Here is a 21,705-nt window from a genome sequence, read left to right as displayed (position 1 = left end):
AAGTGATCAGGAGGTTGAGAAGGTTTGGGAAGTCCATGATCCTAATTATGCAGGATTGGGCCAGGAGGAGGTACCTGGACCTTCTGGAAAAACGAAACCGTGTCTCACCACACAGTGGCCCCACATGCACTCCAAACGGGATAATATCCCTAATGTCACTCAAAAGCCTATCCACCCTGCAATCCCTAGAATGGAATGCAATGGGAGTATAGGTTACAGCCTTATAAAATTTTAAACGTATAACTCTCAAAAGGAGAATGGGTATGTTACCATGGCAACATTTAGGGCAATGGCAAATAAGCCAATATTTTCACAATTGCTTTCAAACAAAGATGTACATATATAGCAAATTGATTTTTTAAATTACAACAAAGTATAACAAGTGGAGTACAATGAGTGCAACCAGTACTCCACACTTAATACAAAAAGTCTCTATAGCTCACTGTATCATATTTCTCAAAACACAATCGCTTCTTGCGAGTTCTCATAAAGGAAAAAATGGCATCTTCAAACAAATATACGACTAGTGCTTACAACATTCCCACTAGGAACATTTTTTTGATGAAACATCAAAAGTCCATTAAGACCATCCCAAACGGCACCATTAAGTTCAAACAGTTGCCAACGCATTTCGGATTACTAAAGAATCTATCTTCAGGGCTATGGGTGCTATTTGTTCCAATTCTTCAAATTCTATCAATTCAAATCTCTAAAAAAACAAGGAACATAATCACTAAGACATTAGAGTTTTTATTTTATTTTTTATACCACAGGAAATCGCTAGTATTTAGAGGATCACAAACCTCGTAGTCCATCCACAGTAGATGTCAGGTAATAGAATCAGACTCTCAGGACGACAATGCACCACTAGGTCTGACTGTAACAAGGTGTCGAACTTGAGGCTACCCAATACCCTATGGGGAGTGTGAATTAAAAATAAAGAAACCTCATCATGCCCCTTAGGCCTCTAAGTCACTCGTGTGATTAGCACACCATTACAGCCTCAAAACTGTTCAAAGCTCCACATTTAAAAACCCATAGGTGAAAGTAAGGAGCATAAAGTGTGGCTCAACCTAGCATCATAAGGTGCTTCCAACCCCGACAGGCAAGCACCCAAGACAGGCGGTCACAGCCGCGTTGCCGACACACGTTTATAGCATTGTGCTAATGCCAGTGTAAAGTAGTACGGTTCCCTATTGCAGCACTGAACATTACCGCTCCTAAGCAGAACTTGCGGTTTATCGCTCGCGAGCATATGCATGAGTCCAAAATTAATAAGGTACCTGCACAGTCACAGTTAGATTAAAAAAAATCAGTCTGGCGAGCGCTCACCTCGCTGAGTATGCGGACAACCAGCCGTCCGACGCGGAAGCGCAGGGCTAGGTTTCTTGGAGTGGGCAATTGAGAATCCCATTCCGAGCGTTCTGGGATCCGGCAGCTCAAAAGATGTTGAATAACACCTGGGTCGCAGGAGCCCCAAGGTACTGCATTTCATGCACCCTCATATTAAATCCTTAGTGTCGCGAACATGCCGAACTGGCGATCACGTGTGGAATGTGTAAGGAACATTAAACACTTACGATAGACCCAAGGGTTGTATCAGAAGTGCATCAGTTACGCTACCTGGAGGGGGGGCATAGGGGCTAGCGCTCAGAGCATTTCTTCCACTTCTCAGGGGCAAGGTTGTCCTCATCCAGACAGACCAATCGACAAGCGCATACTATGTCAACAATCGGGGAGGCACCAGATCCCCTCCTCTGTGCAGACTGGCAATCAGCATGTGGGAGTGGGCCCTGGAAAACAAAATCTACCTCACGGCAGTCCACCTTTCCGGGCAATCCTATCTGGAGGTGGACAGGCTCAGCAGGTTGGTAGCGGACAATTCTTGAGTGGCAGCTAAACGACCTAGTTAATCAGGATATTTTCAACAGATGGGGTCTCCCCCAGGTGGATATCTTTGCCACCAGGCACAACAAGAAGTGCCCTCAATTCGCCTCCGGGCAGGGACAGGGCCCTCCCTGGGTGACGCATTTCGGATTCAGTGGGACTGCATGACGGCATATGCCTTTCCGCCCACTCCGCTGATTCAGTGATTTGCAAGCTCAAGGAGTCTTGCCGGCTCAACATCATTCAAATAGCTCCATGGTGGCTGGCCAGGCCATGGTTTGCAGAGATGCTCAGCATTTCGGAGATGCCACTGATTCACCTTCCGACGGGCCAAGCACATCTTCTGGCGCAGCAGGGGGGCAGGTTCATTCACCCTGCGACACAATCTAGCCTTCACAGCATGGTTCCTGAGCAGGTAACGCTAAGGCACCTCAGCCTCTCCTAGGCTAATCTTATATCATACAGGGCGCAAGGCTACCAGGGTCCAGTATAAAAGTAAATGGACCAGGTTCTGCGACTGGGCAGACTCTAGGGAAATCAACCCCCTGGCATGCACTTAAGACGATGTGCTCTCCTTCTCGGCGCACCTCGCCCACTCTGGCGTGCAGGTGGATACCTGCTGCACTTACCTCGCAGCCATCGGGGCTCTCAGGAATTCGGAGGAGGGGGTCTTCTCCTCCAATCCGATTGTCAAACATTTGACGGGGCTGGCAAGGCTCTACCCGCCCATCAAGAGGCCACACCCCGTGTGGGACCTGAACCTAGTCTTGGGCGCCCTGGCGCACAAACCGTTTGACCCAATGGCATCCGCAGACATCGGGCTGGTCACCATTAAGACAGCCTTGCTAGTCGGCCTCAGCTCGCAGAGTCCGCAAAATACAGGCACTGGTCGCCTCAGAACCATATACTACCTTTCACAGTGACAAAGTAGTCCTGCGGACACACCCAGCATTTCTGCCTAAGGTGGTGTCTGCTTTCCATTTGAACGAGGAAATGGTCCTTCCTGCGTTTTTTTCCTATCCCAAGGACGAGGCACAGAGGGTTCTGCGCTACCTGGATGTCAGGCCTGCCCTGAAATTCTACCTTGACGGGACCAAGGGCTTCAGCAAATCAGACGCCCTGTTTATCACTTTCGGAGGTGCAAGACCAGGCTATCGGGCCACCAAGGCCTCCATATACCGCTGGATGGTCTCGCCATCAAAGAAGCATACGAATGCCAGCACAAGCTGCACCCGGCGAATATGCATGCCCGTGCAGTCGAGGCCAAGGCAATGGCCATCGCATTCCAGCGCCATGCCCTTTGGCAAGTCATAAGCAGGTCAGCCACTTGGGCCACTCCCTCTGCTTTCTGCAAGCATTACTGTTTGGAAGCCGGCTATAGATCGATTGCGACTTTCGAACAGGCGGTTCTCAGGAACCTATTGGGCTTAAGGAGGGTCCCTTCTCCACCCTGGGGCTACATTCAGTTGTAATCGCCCATACAGTATGGAGGAAAGGGGACTGGACGTAAGAGTAATTAGAAGTTACTCACCGTAGTGACTAATGTACTCTTAGTCCATAGTCCCCTTTCCTCCATCCGACCAACCAACAGCCCCCCTAATACTGGTGTCATTAGGAAATGTTAAATCTATAATCTATTGTTGACGTGTCAATGGGAACTGAGGTGTGGCGCTGGAGGCCGGAGTCGGGGCAGCGCATGCTCCCTGAGCTGCAACCCAGCGCGCCTCTAAATTTAAATGGAAGGTTTTTTTCTGGTGAAAGGCTGTCTCCCGTCCTTGGAAGGGACGCCCATCAGTATGCAGTATGGAGGAAAGGGGACTAAAAGTAATTTATGATTTTTTTCTTACCTTACTATATTTGTTTAAATGGCTCCTTAATGTCGGTCATCCAGATATGTTAACCTCCTTGAGATCGCCTTAACTTAACTAGCCTACATTGGATCCTGGTAACCAACTAAACTTTTCTTACAAATATACGTTTCTTGGTAAACATTTAAGATGGTTACGTCCTAGTTACAAGAGTTTGTGGCAGGGAACCCTATTCTAGGGCATGAGCAATCAGCATTTTAACCAGGTAGATGAATTGAGATGGCTGCCATTAGACGTTCATGACCATCTTTTCTAACACATAGTCAGGTGACTACAGTATGAGTGAAGTTCAAGCAATTGTAGTCCATCTGGTGTCAGACGGCAGGGTGTCCGTTCCAACCCGTAAATTAATTTCAACTTGTCCCTGGAACTTATCATGAGACTCACCCATAGTAACAAAAGAAAAAAAAAATTATTTACCCCTTCATTGATTAGCCCCAATAAACGCCATTATTAGCTTGTCCGGTTACTATTTTCAGCTGTTTAAGAAGATTACTTTGAGTCGTATTTGTTATGTAGCAAGAATGGTTATGAATGATCAACTAGATTGTTGAAATTGGCTACTATAGGGATTGATTGCACATTTTCAAATATCAGGTCTTCAAATTTAACAATCTAGTGACACACAACCACTGCTGTTTGGACACGTGATGCAGAAACAGTACATACTTCACTGTCTACCAGTATACTATTGTTTCTGATGCTTGTTAATCTGCTTAGAATCACATGCTGTGCATATGGTCCGATATCAAGTGGTAACCGTGGAGTATTGCATCTTGTCTTTCGGGGACCGAAGGGGGACGTCAGCGTGTCTGTAACACTATCCCTATCGTGACGTGTAGTGTACCCAAAATCTCTTGTGCGCCGTGGTCCCTCGGATTGGTTTTTTCCACCCAGATAACTGGTCGCCCCATTGTGGAGCTCTTCATAAGAGACATTGTTTATCCTTGTTTACCGACTTTGTCGGTTTATTTCCCTAAAGTCACTTCGGCGGTGCTTCAAGATATGACTAAGACTGCAGGACCTTTCGACGGCGGTGGACCGCGACGCCTAAGCCGGTGGCAGTCATCCACTTGGCCGGGCCCTCTGGCCTGCCTACACAGTAGGGAGAGTGGTGTAAGGGTGGTCATATTGTTCGCTATGTGTCTCCTCTTCCCCCCTCTTTACCCTCTAGGTCTGGTCGTCTCTTATGTCCTTTCGCTATGGAAAGGACACATTTAGGTTTTGCCCCTCTTGGTGGGTCGGATACCCGTGGAAGGACAAGCACGATAAGGGCAATAATTGTCTACCCCTTAACCACGACTGAGTATGGTGCGTGGCTTGTAGACTCCTTTTACCCAAGACTCTTAAGGAGCGTTGCGTTAAGCGGTGGGCCGCTTACGACATGTTGCAGGTTGGATCTTCATCCCCCACCACTGCACCCACCGAAAGTGATATGGGCACCAGTGATGACCAAGCATCAGTCACAGATGCCATTGATATTACGACAGATCCCCTATGTTGTGCCACGCCCAACCCTTCCAGGACTGACGCAAGTCACGCTACAGGGACAACACCCAGCGACGGGGGCGTACGTAAACCCTCACTAAACACACAACCCCTTCCCCAATTTCGATGTGTTCGTTGAAACTGGTGAAAGCGCAAGTGGACCGCCAAAAATTTCGACTGTTTCCTCTGATCTTGCAGATTAACAGCCTTCTCTGCATCCACAGCAGCGTATTGCGACTGGGCCCTCAAATTAAGGGCACTACTTCAAAATCACATTTAGCGAGCGAAGCGCGCTCATCCGACGCTCCCCAGGGCCCCGGCAGCACAACAATCTACTGTTCGGCCTTCTAGTCAATCGATAGGTGAAAAACCTACCTTTAGGCCTCCTACTACGGCACGCCCCGATTCATCAGACATCGCCGAAAGTATCGCGAGGATCACTTCGGCAGTGCGGTCGATGCCTAAGGAGACGTCGAAACGCAAGGAGCGTGCTGCGGACACTTCTGAAGACGCGCCACAGCTCCCCGATGCTCACGGAGCCGTTATCTAGCGCTATTGCTAATAGATTTCAGCGCCAAAGGCAAGAAAATGAAGCTTTTCCACCTTCTGGTTCATCTAAATGGACCAGGGAAAAATATGAAGGGTGCATGGACCGCCTGGAAAGGATTGCTGCTCTCGGAGCACCCTACACCCAAGAGACCTTGTGAGGATACTCTTTCTACGTCAACCTTAAGATTTCCTGGAAATTTATAATCTTCTCAGGACCATTTCATTTCTAATTACCCGGAGGACGAAATTCTAATGGACACATACCAAGATATCTATGATGAGGAAGTAGAGAATACCTTCCTACAAGACTATACTGGAGATGACCAGGAGGATGCCACGGACAACTGGAACACTCATCAAGTTGATACGGACCCATGGGCACCCTCTACTCACAATCCGGACACAAATGTCCCATGTGTGGACTCCCCGGCCCGCCAAGCGTCACCATTAGACAATCAGATGGCCTTTAATGCAATCTGAAAGAAGGCAGCTGATCACTTTCAGATCGCCACCCAAGAAGCAGTACCTGAAAAGGATTTTGTGGCGGATTTTCTTAAGGAAACCCCGCCCCCTCCAGCCAAGCCATCCCTCAATTCCATTAAAAGGAGACTGGCTCCTTCTCTTGTCACACCAGACCAGGCCAGCAATCCAAGGGTGGAGAAATGATTTTGGTAATCGCCTACGGACCCTCAATATATTAAAGGTCACGCCACCCCTGATTCGCTAGTGGTCACCACCTCCCGGAAACGGGCGCGAATACCCCTTGCTACGGGAGTAGCACCTCCGGATAAGGTGTCTAAAAGGTTATATGCCTTGGGTAAACACATTACCACTGCAGCTGCCTTTACCACGTGCACAGCAAACGCCACTTTGCTTGCCAGTTATGCTGATGCGCAATGTAACCTTATAGAAGGTGGTCTCCACGAGGTGCCTGAACCCGCAAGAACCAAATTACTTGCCATCGTGGCTGAGGGCAGGCAAGTCAATACGTTTAAAAGAACACTCTGGATACTGCAGAGACGGTAGGAAGATACATGGCGCAGGGCACTCTGCTTAAATGGCACGCCTGGCTCCGAAACACAGGCTTTAAGCCGGAAACCCTCTTCTAAACGGGCCTATCGAAGAATCTAATCTCTTTGGTCAAGCAGTCGACGATGCCTTGGAGGCTGCCAAAAAAGAGCATGAGACTCTTCAGTCCCTGCAACAGATCGCACAAAAACCCTCCCCCAGTGGACGGGGTTCCCGCCGGTCCTTTCGAGGCCAATCCTGTTCTGCCCAAAACATCTACAACATGGGTTCTGACGAACTGAAACCAAGCATCCAGCACCTCTGCCAACTATCCACCTAGGGGTCCCAACTCCAGGGGTGCCACAACCTCTGGTCAGAAATGACCTACGGATCTAGGTTCCCTCCCATGTTACCCCGGTCGGGGTGGGGGGGCGCTTACCATCTTTCTGTTCGGCATGGGAGGGGATTACATCAGACCAGTGGGTTCTAAAACGGTCGCCCCCGGGTACTGCGTGGAATTTGCCCGGCCACCACAGTTCAGACCGCCCAAGACTCCGGACGCCAGATCTGCGGATCCTGAAGCAAGAGGTGGAAGCACTTCTGGAAAAGGACGCCATAGAAGCCGCCCCTATTCTTCAGGTAAACAAGGGTATTTATTCAGTGTTCTTCCTTGTACTCAAAAAGGACGTTGCCATGCGCCCTGTAATAGATTCGTGCCCAGCAAACAAATTCGTCAAACTTCAAATGTTTTGTATGATAACTTTGCAGGAAGTCATTCCACTGCTGAAACAGGTCGATTACATGACATTGGACATGAAAGATGCATACTTTCATATTTCAATGTTGACCACGGACAGAAAATACTTAAGGTTCATGATAGAGGACAAGCACTATCAGTTCAAAGTACTCCCCTTCAGCATTGCCTTGGCGCCAAGGGTTTTTACGAAGGTCCTGGTAGTGGCAGCAGCACACCTGCGCAGACTACCTGTCCCTGTCTACCCTTACTGCTCATAATGGGGGACTCTTACGAGGCATGCCTAAGAAATACACAGAAGACACTAGACCTTCTTCAGTCTAGGATTCTCCATCAACGAGAAGAAATCCAGCTTGGACCCCAGTATAGCCAAACAATTCCTAGGTGCTCTGATTCCGACAAAGGAGGGTCTCGTCTTCCCCTCCAACAAGAGGGTTCAGAACATGCTTTCTCAGATCCCTCAATATGTAGCCAGTCGGGCAGTGACGGCACGCAAGGCAATGTGCTTGCTAGGTATGATGGCGTCATGCATTTTAGTTCCCCACTCGCGGCTGCGCATGCGTCCCATGCAAGAGTGGCTCAACAGCCAGTGGTGGCAGGCCAGCGGACAATGGTAAAATCTGGTAGTTGTCTCGCCAGCCCTCGTTCTCTCTCTGCGGTGGTGGTCGAGGGAAAACCTCTTGAAGGGGAAGACCTTCACCCCCCTGGCAGTGGAAGCCACTCTCGCGACAGACCCATCTTTCACGGGGTGGGGGGGGGAAGGGTGGGGGCTCACCTACTTCCGTCCGCAGACAGCGCATGGAGTCTGATCCCCACAAGTAGCATCCAACCATATAAATCTGTTGGAGCTATTAGCATTGTTCAAGACACTAAAAGCGTTTCAGACTCAACTATAAGGGAAGACAGTTCGGGTCCTGACAGACGGCACCACAGCCATGTGCTACCTAAACAATCAAGGGGGCACACACGCTCCAGGGCTATCCAAGCTGTCCCAAAACATTTGAATGTGGGCTCTCAAACACAAGATGTTTCTGTTGTCCCAACACGTTCCAGGGGAACTCAGTCTTCTGGCAGACGTGCTCAGCAGAGATTTCCCACTGCCCTTCTAATACAAATGGCATCTACACGAAGACATTGTCTTCAACGTCTTCGTAGAATGGGGCTTCCCAGAGATGGATCTGTTCGCTACTTAGGATAACGCCCAATGCCAAGACTACGCCTCCAGGTATCCCCAGATCCGCTCCAACGGGAACAGACTCTGGATAGCATAGTCAGGAACATTTTGGCTATGCTCCCAAAAGCCCACCCGTCCCGACTCCCCTTCTCAACAATATAGTGCACAAGATGCACCAGGTACCATGATACTGGTGGCCCCCATGTGGGCCCGCCAACACTGGTTCGCTCATCTGATGGAAATGTCCCCCCTCCCAAACTAAAACTACCCTGCTCGTACATGTCTCAGGACAGGGGGGAGACACCTTACACCCATGCTCACAAACTCTGACTTTAGCAGCCTGGCTCCTGAGGTCATAGTTTGGACACCTTCAGCTCCCTCAGAGATGCATGGACTAACTCAGGGAAGCTAGGAAACCTAACCCGCGTTATTGCTATTCCAGTAAATGGAAACGCTTTGTCATCTGGTGTAATACCAAGGGCGTCAATCCCATAAATTGCTCACCCACACACATTGTTGTACCTAATCCATTTGTTCGACTCAGGACTGGTCTTCAATTCCCTAAAGGTTCAACTAGCTGCTCTCAGCCTACACCACGTCACAACAGTGTCCTGGTGGAAAATACTGGTTATTAAAGCTTTTATGGAATGGGTTAAGAGAATCCATCCCCCATTTCTCACCCAGCTCCTGGATGGGATCTAAATATGGTTTTAACCAGACTCATGGGATCTCCCTTTAAGCCAATGCATAAAGCAAGTCTAAAAGACCTTACTTACAAGACAGCCTTCCTAGTGGCTATGATTTCTATTAGAAGGGTTAGCGAACTACAGGCCCTTTCTGTTCAAGACCCTTTTGTTACAGGCCACAGGGATAAGGTGGTTCTGCGCACTCATCCGAGATTTGCGCCTAAATTCATCTCCCAGAATCCCACTAGCATGGCCGAAAGAAGCCTACACGCACTAGATGTGCACAAGGCAGTGAGGTTCTACCTGGAAAGAACAAAACCACTGAGGAAAACGAACCAGTTTTTCGTTTCAGTGGCAGCTGGCAGAGAAGGGATCCTGTCTCTAAATCGGCTATCTCATGGTGGATTGTCAAATGCATCAGTGTTTCTCTCTTGCTAAGATAACTGCCATTCAAGCCTAGAGCACACTCCTCGGGCCACTGGGGCTTCCATAGCATTCATTGCAAATGTTCCCCTAGAGTCCATTTGCAAAGCGGCAACCTGGAGTTCTGTAGACAACTTTACAAAACACTATTGCCTAGACACTCATTCTAGATCTGACTCTCAGGTGGGACCAGCAGTATTAAGACGTCTTTTCTCTACTGTTCCTTCTCATAACCCACCTCCAACGCCAGGTACTGATCGCTAGTCTATGCACAGCATGTGATTCTAAGCAGATTAACAAGCATCAGAAGACGTGCATTACCTGCCATAATAGCATTTCTGATGATTGTATCTGTTTAGATTCACACGCGCCCTCCCTACCTCCCAGCCCGGGGTGGAAGGAACATAGATGTCTTACTACTTTTTCTCTTCATGTACTCGGAATAGCCTGGGGTTCCTTCATAGCAGAAAAATACAATTGGAGCGACCTCGGCGTGTGAGGGATTTTGGGTACACTACATGTCATGATGGGGATAGTGCTAGACCTGCATATGCCAACGTCCCCTTTCGGTCCCCGAAAGACAAGATGCAATACTCTGCGTTTACCACTGGATGTCGGACCATATGCACAGCATGTGAATCTAAGCAGATGCAATCATCAGAAATGCTATTACTGTGAGTAATGCATGTCATCCAATTTAAAATTGCTATTGGTTCACAATTCACTTGATGGCACAGACCAATGCTTTAAAATCTCTCATATAGGGCCCTGCCTGTTGCGAGCCCCCCCTAGGTCCCAAGATCCCAAGCGCTGGATGGATATCCTTTCTGTGTCAAGGACTGTTAGAGGGGAATAGCCTGCCGAAAAAACTGAAACGCCTATTGAAATGTGGACCATTTAAGAAACCACCAAAAAATATACCCATGCTTTAATTTCTTTCCCATTTTCAACTGAGAGCCATAGTTTTGCCTTCAGCCGTCCACTATTTAAAAAGCACTTTAATGCCAATGTTTTCTCAACACTAAATCCATTCAGCCACTGATCACCCTGCTGCATGAGGTCCTCTGCACTTCAGTCCATTGGAGATGCACTTCCAACGAAGCAGACAGTTGTGGTCACCCAGGGTTATTTAGACGTGGACCCCTTGCTCAGAGTGCTTAGAGAGGCACCGCTCCACCTCACTGATGAGGCCCGACTGCCGAAACCGATGTGTGGGGTAGCTGTTTGTGCAGAGGAGAATTGTCCAGCATTTCGGTGCTGGACTGCCCATGTGAGCGGGACAAAGACTGATAATGCAAATGGATGTCTCCTCTGTGAAAGGTACAGTGACTTAAAATGTGGCTGCATACTCTCGAGTGGGTTCCTTCCCAAAGAACCGGTCAGTTGGCCGTGTTCGTTCACGCAGAGGGGCGCCCAATCCTCTTGGAAAAATTGACTATTTAAGAAACCACAAAAAATATAACCAGTCTTTAAATACTTTCCCACCTTCAACTAGGAGCCATATTTCTGCCTTCAGCAGTCAACTATTTAAAAAGCACTTTAATGCCAATGTGTTCTAACCCATTCAACCAACATATCATAATATAACTTATCACGCTGCTGCCTGAAGTCCTCTGCAATTTCAACGAAGCAGACAGTTGCATTGTACCCGGCTCCAGCATTTACTTAATTTGGCAGAACAGCAGCACCAGTGACACTGCATCACACCTAATTTGAAGAGCCTCTTAATCACTGTTATGGATTGTCGAGTTTGGGGCTTGGTGCACCAACCCCTGCTCAAAATGCTTTTCCCTAGCTAAGGGCAGTAGCTAACATGAAAACGTTTAATTTGCCTGGGGAAAAAAGATTGCGAGATTTGGCCAAATTTCAGCCGTTCGAAAAATCAGTTTTGTCAAAGTTCGACCAAATCCCCCATTCGATGGCAAGGACTGCAAGGGTGCCCCTTGCACCCTTATTCACTATACAGTCTATTCATTAAATAGAAGATCGTACATACGCCCAACGAGAACAGCCAATGCCCATCCCCTAGAAACACCTAGATTTAAACATGTCACAGCTGGAGGATCTAGCTTCCCAGTTATTGCAGCACAAACCTGGAATGCACTACCGCTTGACCTCAAAGGAACAACCATATCCTAAATTTAGACTCTATAATTAAATGGCTACGAACGAATGACTGTTAGCTTACCTTCTCGGTACCTTGCACTACTGGCTTTGCAGTATGCCCCTACTTCTTTATGCCACTGTCTATCCTGGCAGCCTATTTTCAAATGGTTTTGTATATTATATGCTTCTTTGTACACATTATGTAACCAAGCTTAAGCTGTCTTGACCTCTACTGCGCCCGGCTACCTATGGGTTTGGCGCGCAATACCAAATACACCAACAAACAGTGAATGGTGGTTGCAGGGTGTCCCCGCTAACCGAACTGTCCGATGTTTAAAAAAACACAAAGACAATTAAAGGACCCTGCGCCGCCTGTTCTCGTTCACGGAAGGGAAAGGGAACAGATGTCGCAGGGACACTGCCAGTCGGCACATAGCAAAGTGTACCGCCACAAGGTAAGTACAAAGTGTGGGTTGGAAGCCCGTGGCTGCAAGGTTGGGGGAAGAATATGGGGGAAGAATATGGGTTTGAAAAGAGGGGGGAGGCGGCTACATGGGGTCCCCCCTGTAATTACGAAGTGAATGTATGACTAGTACATGCCGGATTAAGTTAGTGCAACGAGGTCAGTGTTGGACGAAGTGAATGTGGAAGAGGTAAAGGCATACGACTGCTCCATTGCTCGTACGTTAAACTAAGACCAGTCATGTAATTTCAAATTGGACAACACTGATCGTTGTTAGTATTTTTTTACTTTGCCTATTAAATTGTCATGACTTTTTCCGTTGCTTTTTCTATTGGCCCACATTGTGCATGTGATATTATTCCCAGGTGAGGCATTGAAAAGCACGATTGAAATCTAGCAATGGAACAAGACTTCTGAATGTTCGCTTGTGCATTGAAGAATGACGTGTGGCTGCTTCCAGTCTTTGCAATATCTGCGTAGAGCTAGAGACACTGGAGGTAGGATCATTACTTGTACTTTTTTTTTTAGTGTGACTCAATTTCATGCCTACTACATACATGATGCATGTGTGTGCGCTGGATAGTAACCTTAGAAAAACTGCTACATGGCCTGTTGGCTTACAAAACTGGTGCATGTATTTTTGTTTAGTCTGCATGTGCAAAAATGTCTTGTGTATAGAATATATATTTTTGCTGCTATGTATTTGTGTGTATAGAATTGCCCTGGGCAAGGGAGTTTAAAAAAGATGCAACATGTTCTTTGGGTAGTGTATATGAATGCAATTGTGCTTTATTGCAGTGTGATAGATTTACACTCCTGCTACATGTCTTGGATGTGTAATGATGCATGGTAAAAATAACTTGTGAAAATGGAATACTGAAGAGGTAATGTTTGTTGATAGTAAGGGCTAAACATTAACGCATAATTATGATCTTATTTGACTTGGTTAAAAAAAAAAATATATATATATATATATATGATGCAAAACGCCTGGTTGACGATGGTATGCTGCAGTTGATATAGGAAGAGCAGGGCAGGAGGGATGGTTAGGAATGCTGCAGTGCAAAGTGTATTTAGTGCTGGAGACTGGATACAGCATAGAGATGGATGCACAGAAGGGTGCTGGAGAGGGTGACACTTGCCCTTACAGCAAGTATCGAAACATTTTTCCCCTTCTAGACTTGCTGTTAGACACCCCTTCCCCCCCAAAACCCACCTTCTGTTAAAGGTATCTTTACTTCCATTTTCAGCCCAAGTGATTATTCCTGGTGTGCAGCCTAGAGCCAAACCAAATGGCTTCTGGAACTGTGCGTGAACAAGCCCCAAGTGATTTCTGGATTGTTAATTAAATTTAACTTGGTTTTGGCATACACCATGAAGGGGAAAGTGTCTGATATAGGATGACTGTACAGTTATGGATTTGTGCAGCTACTTACGCAGTTTTATATTCCTAAGCGTTTACCCATGTAGGATGTTTACATGCCACCTGTGCAATTATCCTACTCTACCTGCCTCGGATCATTGTTGCCCAACAATTTTGGTCATTGGGTTTAGTAGGGGAGGAGGAAATGCAAATGCTGTTGCTGCATGGATCAGTCTTGTGTCTTGGGATTGCAGAAAAGGTCATTAACTGTCCAGGAAGAGGGCAAATGTCTAGCGTATGCCTGAACATGTGCAAGCAGCCAGCCTACCATATGCAATTGATTGAAAACCTCTGTGCAGTCAGCCAATTTCAAATGGTGGAGGATGTAAAAGCCCAAATGAGCTTTATTTTTAAAAACATTGTCATGGTTTTGTTTGTGAGGTGTGAGATGCACTTGGAAAAATACTCTATAGTTCCAGCACAGTCATTTCTGGAATCCATGTTAAAACTTTGCCAGAGATTCATCATCTCGGGCATGGATTTGTCTTTTCCGTGACATACAAGACATCAGTACAGAGGAATAATACGAACTGCCTTTTTTTTTTAACCAATATTTAATGCTTGTAGCTAGGTTTTCCAGACACGCAGGAATGTCCCTACTACTTCGAATCCGGTCTATTCCCCCTCCATATGTAATTTCACTGTGGTCTAAGCACTCCACGTAGACTGCAAATAGCACAACAAATTAGTCAATTTTCTTGTCTGAAACCAGGCATACTCTGGTAGACTAACCCCATGCCATCTGCAGCAGGCACATGGAGGGGAATATCTCCCCAAGACGGTACTAGTATTTTTCACTAAATTGGAGAAGGCGCAGGGCATTTTGTTTTAGGACGATTTCTGGATTTTGCTTGTCGAGATGCCTGTCCAAAATCAGGATATCTGGGCAACGCACTGATGATCCAGGTATGTGCCTTCACATTTCAGCAGCAGCATTAATGCATAAGGTGGTGCTACAGAAACTAGTCGTGCCACTCCTATTAATTGCAACATCCTGGACTAGTCAAATTTGGAATACAATCTACCGCAGATGGCATCACTAATGAAACTGCATCCACATCACTCCAATCCAGTTTCTGTGAAAATGTCATCTTCACTCCTGAGGTAATCTACATTTGGCTTATAAAGTCCCCATAAGGTGGCACGCATACCAAAAACCCATTTTGTTACCTGTTTAAATGGACAATGGAAGGTCTATGCTTGATTTTGTACAAAAGAACCAGTTTGACCCCCTTGAGTAGTCTAGAATTTTTGTTAAATATCGATCATTGCTTTGTGTGCTATGCTACTAGTTATGGGTTAAATCTATCTACATTGGTGGCTTGCACGATCTTGCAACGTAACTTGAAACATTCCTGTTGTAAAGGCATTTATGGGAGAGATAAAGATGACGTCCTTCCAGATCTAGACCAACATCCACTTTGGATGAAACGGTGTTCTACATGCTTATGCTTTCACATTTTGCACAGTCTCAACCATAGGTCATGTAACTGGATTACAATTAAGGCTCCTGGTTTTATGGCATTCATTCTGCCATTTCCTTCTGTATTTATCCATATTTATTGATTGTTGGGACTTTTTTCTGTGTTTATACTTATTTTTTTTATATAAAAAGATAATTTGCAACCTTATTTTTTCTGCATTTATTCTAATTAAAAAATGCATTTGTTAAAGTACACATGCAGCCGTATAGGAAAAAAAATACTAGCTCAATTTTCTTCCATAACCTCAAACGGTTGCTTCTCTGACTGCTGCTGCCTTAAGGATATTTGCGGTCAGCAATTTGAACTTTTATATATTTTTTTTTAATACAACTTTTACACTATCCATTGTGCACTAGCACCTTGGAGCATCTTGTGTGCTCCCTTGGACTCAAATACCTGGACAGACTCAAAGAATGTGGCTAAGTACTACTTCATTATCAGCTCAAATAAAGTAGGAAACCTGGTCCGCAACGAAATGTAGTCCACACACTGGTTTCGGTTATACAAAGGCTTTATACCTCTATGTGGCCTTTATGAAGTCCTCCTACGTGGCAAACTGTAAAATCTATTGAAGGGAGGGATTGGTTAAGGGAACATATGTACCTATATATCATATGTATTAGTAATATCGCTGAATGCCCCTTAGATGGTAGGCACGACTGGAACTACCTGTAAATATACACAATACAGATGATAGCAGAATAACAGCAGCAGATTTACCTGTGCAACATTGTATAGCATGTTGCTACATAGACCCTATGGTTGGTTGACATTCTCTCCCAACCTTTGACTCGTTAGCAGCACGTAAGCTAAACGAAACTTGGGTGCAGAGAACATCGGACTACTACCCACTTGCCCAATTAGTCCAATTAGTCTCTTTAGATTTCTTTTACGATTTAAATAACTTTTCTTGGCTGAACTAGAATTCCCAAGAAGAGTAAAGTGAAATTGACTTCACTTAACTTTTCTCCATGTGGTTCCAGCACACATCTTCTATGGAGTGCTCGGGGGTTACTTAGTAGCCCCTTATCCTACATTCTCATAACATTTGTATGTTACCCTCCCCGCTTTAAATGGCTGGTGGCAGTGGTTTACTTTTTCCTACCGCAGGCTGAACACTCTGCTGCAGTACAGCACCCATGGGGTGACCATATTGTCAAACTGGCCCCTGCCTTCTTTTTTCACCATTTTCTGTTTGTGAGGTCTTTCTTGGGTTTTACTGTGTCCCAGGGTTGAGCCCTTGGTTTATCTTGCCTTTGGTGGGCTTCAGCCCTGAAGCCCACCCCTGGCTCCAATGTGTCTGGGAGGACAGGATGTGAGGGAGGGACCCGAAACCTCTGTCCCTTGTCTCTTGGAATGCCTGAATGCAACTAGTCCTGTTTGGCTATCTGTCCTTTCAGGACAGCCACCTTGCTGTGATTGACAGCCTCGGCTATACGCGAATGGGGGAAAAACTTGCTTAAAAGGTGAGGGTTTTGGGACTACAGGCAGTCTCCCCCTGTGAGAAAAACGAGCGAAAACCGCGAACGAAGCTTGCTTGCAACCTCATGGACCTTTGAATTGCCTCGTGAAGCCTTGCTACTGTGCTGACCTCCTTTTTCTCCTTGACAGAGAAGCTCCTCTGGAACGACTTCTCCCCTTGGGTTAGTGGGGACCAACTAACCCTGAGACTAACTCCACTGTACCACCATCCCTGACTTGCTGTGCCTCTCCATTGCTGCGGGAGCCCATTGCCAGGGGTAGTGTTCGCAGTCGAGTGAACGTCTGCCATGGAACAAATCTGGCTAGAAGCTCCAGGAGCCTCCTACGGACCCTTGTGAATCAGGACCTCCAGAGTCCCCTCACCAGAGTGCAGGACCGAAGGAGTAAGGAAAGCCTGACCGGTGTGTGAGATCCGCATCAGTGCTGTTTGCTAAGTGCTGAAACCGCGAAATGCCGCTGAACGGAAAAGAGCCTGTAGCTGCGACTACCTCCCAAGTACCGTGGCAGGATCCCGCCAGACGTCCTTCCTCTTGGCCCCACTACGGAGGCTCAGGAACCAGGGTCTGCACCGCTGTAGCAAGACTGAATCCAGCTGGACCACTTTTCTAACCAAAGGTACTGTTTAGGCATGGGGTACTTACCTTATTGACTTTCGCCACGCTTTTCTCACTTGGGAGTTGTATTGGCTTACCTTTTTTAGAGTTGATTACAACTCCCTTTTCACAGGCTAACGGCTTGTGACCCTACAAGTGATTTTCTGAACTATCCAACATTGTGCAAGACTTTAATCCAAGAAGTGCATCAGATCCATAGACTGTGTCCAGTTGACTTTGGCTGGCTGTCTTGGCTCGCTAAAGGCACTCTTCAAAATCCATTGACTTTGATACTGTGTCCCTCGTAGGGGGTAGCTTGTTGTACACTGGTACTGCTGGGAAAGGCTTATCTAGACTTCATTGGAGGATTTAGTTGTCATCGCAATTGCTGTGAAATTGTTCTAACCTTTTTACTTTCCTTTCTGCAACTCAGTCTACAAAAAGGATATTAGTATGATGTATAAATGCAAATACTAACCTTATAATTGAAGTCCCCTCAGGGTGTAGTAGTAGTGTATGAAGTGTATTCAAAGATTATACACTGGCTTGATTTGACTCAAAGTAATTTTAAAGTGTATTTGAATTGTTCTCCAGCATGGGGTCTGGCATGGATTCACATGCTCATGAATATTCCCCGTCGTCAGGCTGGGAATCCTCGGTAAAGAAAAATCAGTATCAGTTTCTTTTCTGATCTGTCTTTCGTAGTAGTAACCAATCACTGATCTCTGCGTCATACTGACCACAGCCAATGACTGCCATCTCCCTAAGCCCCGCCTCTGGCAGCCATCTTCAGATTTTTACCACACGTTCAAGTGTTGCGATCCTCGTGCTATTGCTCTCGAGCTTTAGAGCGTTTTCACGCTTTTTCATAGGAAAATTCTCTTTTCGGTCAAGAGCCTCAAGCTCCACAGTTTCTTAATCCGATCAACGGGGATCCGTGTCGGATACTTCTATGCCCCTCAAGGGTGAAGATTTCGCTTTTGGAGGACTCCAGAAGTTTCTCAGGCCCATCTCGGACATGGCCCAGGAGAAGGGAAGCTCGACGCCCGGAAAGCTGTTCAGGGCCTGCCCTGGATGCCAGCTTCAGAATGTCTTTAAGGAGGACGAACACTCCCTTTGCCTCTACTGCCTGCATGAGGACAAGACGCACGTGGAGAAGGACTGTGCGTTTTGCAGCAATATGTCGGAGCGGACCATGAAGGACCGCCATCTGCGTCAACTGGCTGGAAGGGAAGAGCCCGTCAGGCGAGAAAAAGAAGTCCGAGCGGTCTTCTAAGACCTTTGAGGGCGCCCCGGCGACGGGGGCCCAACAGAAAGCCAAGCACCGCGAGTCCGCTGGCACTGGGAGCGCCAAACGCTCAGGCTCTACGGTTGCCAGGCAGGGGGCATCCTCCCCGGTGCCATCAACCACGAGCCACCGCTCTGGCTCGGGTAAGAGGAAGGCTGAGCACCCGGCGAAGCTCCTGGAGAGACCCTGGTCGAGCTCGAAGGCCCCATCGGAGGGGGAGCGAGGCGCTGACCCTCCCCCCCCAAGGAGAAGGCGGTGAGCGCACCTAAGGTGGTGAAAGCCTTGATCCACCCTGCCAAGGCCTCTATCGAGACAGTCGCGGCGGCCCTTGCTCAGCCTGTGGAGGCTACACCAGTGGAGGCGACCTCTGGGCCCAGAGTGTCCCTGCCACCGCGGAGGGAGTCCTCTTTCAAGCCCATCGACAGGACCCCAGTGAAACCTCCGGAGAAGAAAAAGGGGGGGCAGGAGGTCGTCGTGGATTCGGCCTCAACCTCTGAAGAGGAGCTGATCGAAGTCTTAAGCCACGGCATTGGGGTGGAAGACGACCAGCCCGTCGGGAGGGACCCCGACGTAGGAGACGAGAACGTCGAGGGTGCCGACGAGGCTCCTGACCGCCCGTCGGAATCCCCTCAACCAGTGCCGCAAGACAACTCGGCGGCCATTTTGTTGGCTATACAGTCCTTATGCAGGAGATGAGGACGAGATTGCCGTTACTGCCAACGGAGGAACCACTCCCGACGGGGGACCCTGAGCCAGGCCCTTCTGGGAGCCCTCCTCCTAAGAGAAGGATTCATCCTCCACCTCCTTTTCAACCATCGCGCTCTGCTCAGCCCTCCTCCCCGTCCACAACCCGTGGGGATGATACGGGGATGGACACGGCCGCGACGGGTACAGACGAGGTTTACGACGAGGATCTTCCGTCACCTCCTCCCCGGGCTTCCCCGTCCGTCGAGATTGGATCGTTTCATGCCATGATCGCCAGGGCATTCAAGCTTTTCCAGCTCTGCCCGGAAGAGAAGGAAGGTTTCCTTTATCAACGGCACGAGACCAAGAGGAAGACGGTCCTCGCTGTAGCTCTACTGGACGATATCTGGGATGAGGGTCTCGCCCTCCTCAAGAACCCATCCACAACGCCTGCGAGACGGGGATCGGTACGAGAAGTAGTCCCGGTTCCCGGACGCAGCCCTCTTGTGCCTTCGGGCACAGCCGACCCCGGACTCGGTCGTCTCCGCGGCGGCCAGGAAGAAAGCGGGGCCGGACGGCGAGGGAAAGAAATTGGACACGATGGGACGCAGTCATCTCATCGGCAGCGACCACGATTAAGGCTGCCAACGCCTTGGCTATCGTAGCCCGCTACGACGGAGCTGTGGTACAAGATCACCCCCCCTGCTGGACTTCCTACCGGACAAGAGGGCGGAGGCCCTAGAGATCTTTCAGGAAGGAGAAGTGGCGTCGGCCCACGCCGTTACGATAGCAACGGACATGGCTGACACTGGGTTTTGCCAGTTGGGCAACGGAGGATGGCTCAAGGCAACGGACTTCCGGCAGGACGTGCAGACCAGAGTTTTGGACATGCCGTTCGACGGGAGCAACCTGTTGGGAAAACAGTGGACGATTCCCTACAAGCCATCAAGACTGAGACGGCCCGGGCTCTTGGTGTTCTCCAGCAACGGCGGCCGCCCTTTCGGAGCACCGGAGGCAAGCAGGGTGCCTCCAAAGGTTCCAGCGGCGGATATTCCACCTACCGTCAAGCGGCCTGTTCGTCGTCACAGGAAGCCTAATGGGGATGAGGCAAGTCAGGCGGTCCCCGCCGTCGTCGCCAGAGAGGACAAGGCGGCAAAGCCTCGTCGAAGCAGGACTGAACCGGCCGTGGGGGTCTGGCCCCCACCGAAGCATCCCGGTGGGAGGCCGGCTGGCGAACTTAGTCAGCGTGTGGGAGTCCATCTCCACCGACAGTTGGGTGCTGGACGCCCTGGCCCAGGGTCACGCGCTCGAGTTTCTAAAGAAGTGCCTGCGCGTCCCCCCCCCCCCCCACCCCCCCGTGGCCAGGAAGGAACATCACGTCCCTCAACTTCTCTTGGAGGTAAAGGCAATGCTCAAGAAAGGCGCCATTGAGCTCGTCCCAAAGAGGCTTCGGGGCTCCGGAGTTTACTCAAGATACTTCCTCGTGAAGAAAACAGGAGGATGGCGTCCCATCCTGGACCTACGACGACTGAACAAATTCATCAAGGCACAGAAGTTCCGGATTGTCACCCTCCAGCACGTCCTGGGTCAGCTGGAGGAGGGTGATTTCCTGGATTTGGAGGATGCTTACTTCCATATCCCCATCCTAAAGGGACACAGTTTCTCAGATTCGTGGTCCAAGGGCGTCACTACCAGTTAGGAGCCCTTCCCTTCGGATTGAGGTCGGCACCCAGGGTGTTCACCAAGTGCCTCGCACCGGTGGCGGCGCGGCTGCTCCTGGAGGGGATCCACGTCTACCCCTAACTGGACGACTGGCTCATCCGAGCAAAGACAAGGGAGCTTGCCGCCGAGCACACGGAGAGGACCGTCCAACTACTCACGGACCTGGGATTCTCCATAAACTACGCCAAGTCCCACCTGGTGCCCGCGCAAGACGCACTGTTTCTGGGAGCGAAATTCGACACAGTGGCACTTCTGGCCTCTCCGTCGGAGGAAAGGACAAGGGTCATCTTTGGCAAGTTGCAGCGGATGCTGGTTGCGGATGCGGCCAGGGTGAGGTCCATCAAATCCCTCCTCGGAATGATGTCTTCTTGCATTTATCTCATCCGCCTGTGCAGGCTTCGGATGCGCCCGTTACAGGAGTTCCTGGACGCTCGCTGGATCCAGACGACGGGCAGCTTCGAGGACAGGATCACACTCGACGAGAGCTTCCCACGAGCGATCCAGTGGTGGGGCACCCGCGTGCATCTGATGGCGGGCATGGACTTCCAGACCCCGGGCCACCAGAAGACAGTGACCACGGATGCCTCCCTGGAAAGGTGGGGAGCGCACACAGAAAATGTGCA

General features: G+C 48.8%; 1 protein-coding gene across 11 annotated transcripts in view; it reads left to right on the top strand.

The window, feature by feature from the left end:
• The window catches only part of EIF4G1 (eukaryotic translation initiation factor 4 gamma 1), a 1,670,216-nt gene that overhangs the window by 341,694 nt on the left and 1,306,817 nt on the right, over positions 1-21,705 (top strand). For all 11 annotated transcript variants that reach the window (XM_069618798.1, XM_069618805.1, XM_069618804.1 and 8 more), the window contains one exon: positions 12,772-12,903. The gene's annotated coding sequence lies outside the window, so the exon portion shown is untranslated. The remainder of the gene's footprint in view (positions 1-12,771; positions 12,904-21,705) is intronic.

This window comes from Ambystoma mexicanum, chromosome 10, assembly GCF_040938575.1.
Source record: "Ambystoma mexicanum isolate Mex_15411 chromosome 10, UKY_AmexF1_1, whole genome shotgun sequence".
Taxonomy (NCBI): Eukaryota; Metazoa; Chordata; class Amphibia; order Caudata; family Ambystomatidae; genus Ambystoma; species Ambystoma mexicanum.
The sequence above is the reverse complement of the archived record's forward strand: the minus strand, read 5'-3'. Positions and strand labels throughout refer to the sequence as shown.